The sequence below is a fragment of the Phycodurus eques genome, unplaced genomic scaffold, assembly GCF_024500275.1.
Source record: "Phycodurus eques isolate BA_2022a unplaced genomic scaffold, UOR_Pequ_1.1 contig_183, whole genome shotgun sequence".
Classification (NCBI taxonomy): domain Eukaryota; kingdom Metazoa; phylum Chordata; class Actinopteri; order Syngnathiformes; family Syngnathidae; genus Phycodurus; species Phycodurus eques.
In genome coordinates, this window is record NW_026904180.1 from 23,007 (window position 1) to 30,395 (window position 7,389).

The 7,389-nt window shown below is 45.8% G+C and overlaps 1 non-coding gene across 1 annotated transcript; it reads left to right on the top strand.

The window, feature by feature from the left end:
- Positions 1-6,879: 6,879 nt before the first annotated feature.
- On the top strand, positions 6,880-6,952 carry trnak-cuu (transfer RNA lysine (anticodon CUU)). Its single transcript has one exon. It is a non-coding gene; the product is annotated as a tRNA-Lys (tRNA).
- The last annotated feature ends 437 nt before the right edge of the window (positions 6,953-7,389 follow it).

Consider the following 7,389-nt stretch of genomic DNA (forward strand, 5'->3'; position numbering starts at 1 on the left):
CTCGAAAAAGAACAGATTAAAAGTCTGGTATGCTAACGACCGAGATGCCAAGGTCAAAGTGAGAGTGTGTGGTGCATTGATGAACATGTGGTGGGTACTTTGAAGTGTTCCAGTGTCTGAGTGAAAGTACTTGCGTGATCTTGAACAGCTGAAGAAATTTGTCACCTGAACGGATTTAAACCCTGGACCCTCAGGTTAAAAATCCGATGCTTTACCGACTGAGCTCTCCAGGTTTCTACGGTGAATGAAGGAGTGAAGTGAGGAGACGAGGTGCCAATTAAGCGCAAGCGAGTAATTGACGAAACAGTTACTCAAAAGACAGAACATCAGATTAAAAGACTGGTATGCTACTGACTGAGATACCGAAGGTCAAAGTGAGAGTGTGTTGTGCAATTGATGAACGTGGTGGGTGTTTTGAAGTGTTTAAGTGAAAGTACCTGGTGTGAAATTTTGTTAACAAATGACTAAGAGTTATGTTGCCTGAACAGGGACTTGAACACTGGATCCACAGATTAAGAGTCTGATACTCTACCGACTAAGCTATCCAGGATCTATAGTCAATGAGGGAGTGAGGTGAAGAGGACGAGGTTCAAATTAGGCGCAAGCAAACCGTACTCGAAAGACAGAACATCACATTAAAAAGCCTGGTATGCTACTGACCAAGATACCCAAGGTCAAAGTGAGAGTGCGTGGTGCATAGATGAACGTGGTGGGTGTTTTGAATTGTTCAAGTGTCCGAGTGAATACCTGCGTGATATTTAGTGAACAACTTCTGAAGAATTTTGTCACTTGAATAGGGACTCAGATTAAAACTCTGATGCTTTACCGACTGAGCTCTCCAGGTACTACAGCCAATGAAGGAGTCAGATGAGGAGACGAGGTGCCAATTAAGCGTAAGCGAGCAATTGACTAAACAGGTACTCAAATGACAGAACATCAGATTAAAAACCTGGTATCATACTGACTGAGATACCCAAGGTCAAAATGAGAGAGTGTGGTGCATCGATGAACACGTGGTGGGTATTTTGAAGTGTTCCCGTGTGTTCCCCTGTGTGAAGTTTTGAGAACAACTTCCTTAGAATTGTGGTCACCTGAACAGGGATGTGAACCCTGGACCCCCAGATTGAAAGGCTGTTGCGCTCACAACTGAGCTATCCTGGCTCAATAGTGAATGAGGGAGGCAATGAGGTGAGGAGATGAGGTTCAAATTAAGCGCAGAAATATGACTGACTAAACAGTTACTCGAAAGACAGAACATCAGATTAAAAGTCTGGTATGCTACTGACCGAGATACCCAAGGTCAAAGTGAGAGTGTGTGGTGCATTGATGAACATGTGGTGGGTGCTTTGAAGTGTTCCCGTGTCTGAGTGAAAGTACCTGCGTGATAGTGAACCGCTGAAGAAATTTGTCACCTGAACGGATTTCAACCCTGGACCCTCAGGTTAAAAAAACTAATGCTTTACCGACTGAGCTCTCCAGGTTCTACGGTGAATGATGGAGTGAAGACAATGGATGGATATATATTAAATAGGTTAAGGAGGAGCTAGTTTGAAACATTTTATAACGACAAGGATTTCACATCTTTATGGACTTTATGGACTTAAAACATTTTGTCGTAGATTGTGGTCTTTCTTCTAACATCCTCCCCCCCCAATCTCTATCCATTCATTTCCCATACCGCTTTTCCTCACGAGGGCCACGGGCGTGCTGGAGCCAATCCCAGCCATTTTTGGGCGAGAGGCGGGATACACCCTGAACTGGTCACCAGCTAATCCCAGGGCACATATAAACAAACCATTCCCACTCACGTTTATATATACGGGCAATTTAGATCTTTAATGAATGCAAATAAGGCCTGTAAAATGATTGTTTGTTGTTCTTTTTAAAATGATTAACTTGATTTTGTTTTGGCCCAGATAACTGATCAAACTATGTCCCAAAGTCATTTTTTTGTTTCAAAGAGACATTTCCAATTTAAATGTCATTAATTAAATTTAACATTACTATATGAAGAAATAAATCACTCGTTGAGAGGGCACCTGAAGGAGCAAAGTGAGATATGGTAAATTTTGTCTGCCTTTTTGGTAACTTTTAGGATCTTAACTGTTTATCCTACTCTTTATTAAAATAATAAAAAAAGAAATTCACACTTATTTGATGTAAAGAATAGGGTATTTTTTGTGAACAGAGAGCTAGCTAACATTGTCAGATTCAGAGCTCATTGAATTGAAAATGTATCCATCCATCCATTTTCTGAGCCGCTTATCCTCACTAGGGTCGCGGGCGTGCTGGAGCCTATCCCAGCTGTCATCGGGCAGGAGGCGGGGTACACCCTGAACTGGTTGCCAGCCAATCACAGGGCATATACAAACAGCCAACCATTCGCACTCACAGTCACACCTACGGGCAATGTAGAGTCTCCAATTTATGCATGTTTTTGGGATGTGGGAGGAAACCAGAGTGCCTGGAGAAAACCCACGCAGGCACGGGGAGAACATGCAAACTCCACAAAGTCGGGGCCGGGGATTGAACCCGGGTCCTCAGAACTGTGAGGCTGACGCTCTAACCAGTCGCCACCGTGCCGCCAATTGAAAATTTAAATATATATATTTTTTATTTATACCTATACATTTTTTAGGTATTTGCATTTACCCAAAAAGTTTATGAAGGTTAAATGTCATCTATCTGATATGTTACACACCTAAAAAAAAAAATTTCCCCTTCAAGTTATCACACTGAAAAGTAACCAACAGGCAAGACTTACCAATGTTTGCTAGTGATTGCATTAAGTCTACAGTACTTAATCCAACACTACAGCCAAAAATTATTATTTTTCATCAAGGACATTTAGTAAAGGTACATCATTCTGTTGTCATTTTTTAATTAGATCTCAGTAGATGCAATGTACAAAATAAAAAAAAAAAAAAGAAATAGAAAAAAGAAAATGTGACATATGTTGGATAAATTCAATATACCGAAGATCTTTAATGCTGCCACAAATATAGATTTTAGTCGTGTAACATCTGTTAACTAACCATTAATAATTGTCTTGTCTGATTAGGGTGAGAAGCTCGGTCATCCGGGGGCTCAAAGTCGAGCCGCTGCGCCTCTGCATGAGAGGAGCCAGATGAGGTGGCTCGGGCATCCGGTTAGGATTCCACCTGGACCTGTCCTTGCTGAGGTGTTCCGGGCACGTCGCCCGGGAGGAGGCCCCGGGGACAACGTCTCTCGGCTGGCCTGAGAACACCTCGGAAACCCCCGAGACTTCAAGGAATGTATGCAGTTTAAAGTGACTAGTGATAAAATGGGACAATGTTGATTGTGCAAATGTTGCAGATACTCCTCAATCAGTGTGCAAATGGTGCAGATGCTACTCTGGCATGAGTAGCCAGTATTGGTCAACAACAGATATGCAAATAGTGCAGCATGGCGAGACTACTACAGTGAGTGCACGAGTAATATATAATTGGAAATGTGACAACGAACTCAAGTCAAAAAATTGCCAGCATGTTGTAATGGAATTGTAGGTTAGGTGTTTAAGAAGTTGATCGCAAAAGGGAAGAAGCTGTTGGAATGTCTTCTAGTTCTAGTTTGCATTGATCGGTTGCGCCTACCTGAGGGAAGGAGCTGCTCACCGGGGATGCGGAGGGTCCGAGACGATTTTGCACACTCTTGTCTGAGTTCTGGCAGCGTGCAAGTCCTCAAGCGTGGGTAGGGGGGTACCGACAATCCTTTCAGCAGTTTTGATTGTCCATTGCAGTCGGAGTTTGTCCTTTTTTTTAAGCAGCACCAAACCAGACAGTGATGGAAGAACACAGGACTGACTTGATGACCGCTGTGTGGAACTGCCTCAGCTCCGGTGGCAGGCCGTGCTTTCTCAGAAGCCGCAGGAATTACATCCTCTGCTGGGCCTTTTTGAGGATGGAGTTGATGTTGGTCGCCCACTTCAGGTCCTGAGAGACTGTAATTCCCAGGAACTTGAAGGTCTCGACGGTTTCACACAAGGCAGCTGGACAACGTGAGGGGCAGCTGTGGTGAAGGATGCCTCCTGAAGTCCACGATCATCTCTACAGTCTTGAGCGTGTTCAGCTCCAGGTTGTGTCGGCCGCAACACAGCTCCAGCCGGTCCGCTTCCTGTCGATATGCAGACTCGTCACCGTCCTTGATGAGGCCGATGACAGTGGTGTCATCTGCAAACTTCAGGAGTTTGACAGTCGGGTGCGCTGAGGTGCAGTCGTTCGTGTAGAGAGAGAAGAGCAGCGAAGAGAGGACACAACCTTGGGGTGCCCCAGTGCTGAAGCTGCGTGTGGATGAGGAGGCCTCCCCCAGCCTGACCTGCTGTGTCCTGCCTGTCAGAAAGCTGTAAATCCACTGGCAGATGGCAGGTGAGACGCGGAGCTGGAGAAGCTTGGATGAAAAGAGTTCAGGGATGATGGTGTTGAACGCTGAGCTGAATGAAGTCCACGAACAGGATCCTCGCTTAGGTCCCTGCACTGTCGAGGTGTTCTAGGATGAAGTGCAGTCCCATGTTGACTCCATCATCCGCAGACCTGTTCGCTTGATAGGCAAACTGCAGGGGGTCCAGCAGGGGACCTGTGACGCTCTTGAGGTGGTCCAGCACGAGACGTTCAAAGGACTTCATGACCACAGATGTCAAGGCGACAGGCCTGTTGTCATTTAGACCTGAGATTGCAGGTTTCTTGGGGACTGGAATGATGGTGGAGCGTTTGAAACAAGATGGTACTTCGCACAGTTCCAGAGATCTATTGAAAATTTGTGTGAAGACTGGAGCGAGCTGGTCCGCGCTGACTTTGAGGCAGGATGGGGACACATGGTCTGGGCCTGCCGCTTTGTTAATCTTTTTTTGTTTGAAGATGCGTCTAACATCCTGTTCATGGATGGTTCACGCAGAAGTCAGAGGTGTGATTGTGGTCGGGGGTGCGGCTGGATGGGTGTGGGGTGTGAAAGTGTCCTTTTCAAATCTGCAGTAGAAGGTATTCAAGTCGTTGGCTCATGTGCTAGTGTTCTCAGCTTGGGGGGGATCGTTGCTTGTAATTAGTCAGGTATTGGAATGCATGCCAGACTGATTTAGAGTCGTTAGCGCGAAACTGTTTTTCCAACTTTGCTGCATAGTTCTTCTTTGCAATGTGAATTTCTTTAGTCAGCTGGTTTCTAGCTCGATGATACAGGGCCCTGTCCCCGCTCTGATATGCGTCCTCCTTAGCTTGGTAAAGCTGCTTAAGTTTAGCAGTGAACCACGGCTTGATGTTGTTGAATGTGCGAAATGACTTTGTTGGTACACACACATCTTCACAGAAACTGATACAGGATGTGACAGTGTCCGTATATTCATCCAGGCTGCCAGCTGAATTTTCAAAGAGACTCCAGATTGTGCAGTCTAAGCAGCTTTGAAGTTCCATTTTTGCTTCATTGGTCCACTTTTTCACTATCTTCACTGTAGGCTTCGCGCATTTAAGTTCTTGCCTGTGCGTCGGTATTAAGTGTATTAAGCAGTGATCAGACGAGCCCAGTGCTGCACGAGGTATACTACAGTATGCGTTTTTTAGCGTAGTGTAGCAGTGGTCTAAAATGTTATTTTCCCTGGTAGAACAGTCAATGTGCTGCTTGTATTTAGGGAGTTCATGGTTGAGTTTAGCTTTGTTAAAGTCCCCGAGAATAATGAGGGGTGAGTCCCGGTGGGGTTTTTTCAATGTCGTTGACTTGTTCGGCGAGCGTTAGCAGTGCGGCGTTCATGTTAGCTTGAGGCGGAATGTAGACGCCAGCCAGGATGAATGATGCGAACTCAAGCGGCGAGTAGAATGGCTTACAGTTCAAAAACAGCGACTCCAAATGTGGGCTGCAGTGTGTGCTGAGCTCCGTGACGTCCATACACCATTTTTCATTGATATAGAAGCATATCCCCCCGCCCTTTGTTTTCCCCTATGATTCAATGTTGCGGTCTGCTCGATGAATATGGAAGCCGGGAAGAATGACGGCGCCATCGGGTACAGCGTCGCAAAGCCAGGTCTCCGTAAAGCACATGGCGGCGGAACGTCCGAAGTCTTTACTGGTCTTTAACAGAAGATGAAGCTTGTCCATTTTGTTGGGTAGGGAGCGTACATTCGCGAGGTGGATCGACGGGAACGCCAATCTGTGTCCACTCTTGCGGGGTTTCACCTGGATGCCGGCACACTTCCCTCTGTGGCGCCGCCTTCGCCTCCATGCGCCGAAAACCACGGACGCCGCTCCGGTAAATTACTCGGGGGGGAAAAAACTGAGCGGATTTGCGAAAGTTGGTGAAAGAAAGTCCGGAGTAGCCTCCTTGATGGTTAGCAAGTCTCCCCTTGTGTAAGTGTGTCGTGTAATGTCTCCAAAGACGAACGAAAAACACAAAAACAATACTAGAGAGCACGTTACCGAGGCGACCAAACTGGTAGGCGCCACCTTGGATCATCTTGATATAAGGCTTTTAATCTGATGTTCTGTCTTTCGAGTACCTGTTTAGTCAATTGCTCGCTTACGCTTAATTGGCACCTTGTCTCCTCACCTCACTCCTTCATTGACTGTAGAACCTGGAGAGCTCAGTCGGTAAAGCATCAGACTTTTAATCTGAGGGTCCAGCGTTCAAGTCCCTCTTCCAGTGACAAAATTCTTCAGAAGTTGTTCACTAAATATCACGCAGGTATTCACTCGGACACTTGAACACTTCAAAACACCCACCACGTTCATCTATGCACCACGCACTCTCACTTTGACCTTGGGTGTCTCTGTCAGTCGCATACCAGGCTTTTAATGTGATGTTCTGTCTTTTGAGTACCTGGTTTGCTTGCGCTTAATTTGAACCTCGTCTCTTCCCCTCACTCCCTCAGTGACTATAGAACCTGGATAGCTCAGTCGGTAGAGCATCAGACTCTTAATCTGAGGGTCCAGGGTTCAAGTCCCTGTTCAGGTGACAAATTTGTTCAGCTGTTCACTATCATGCAAGTACTTTCACTCAGACACTGGAACACTTCAAAACCCCCACCACATGTTCATTGATGCACCATGCACTCTCACTTTGACCTTGGGTGTCTCTGTCAGTAGTATACCAGGCTTTTAATCTGATGTTCTGTCTTTTGAGTACCTATTTTGCTTGCACTTAATTTGCACCTCGTCTCTTCACCTCACTCCCTCATTGGCTTTAGAGCCTTGATAACTCAGTTGGTAGAGCATCAGACTCTTAATCAGAGGGTCCAGGATTCAAGTCCCTGTTCAGGCAACATAACTCTTCGTAAATTGTTCATTAAATTTCACACATGTACTTTTACTCAGACACTTCAAAACACCCACCACATGTTCGTCGATGCACCACACACTCTCACTTTGACCTTGGGTATCTCGGTCAGTAGC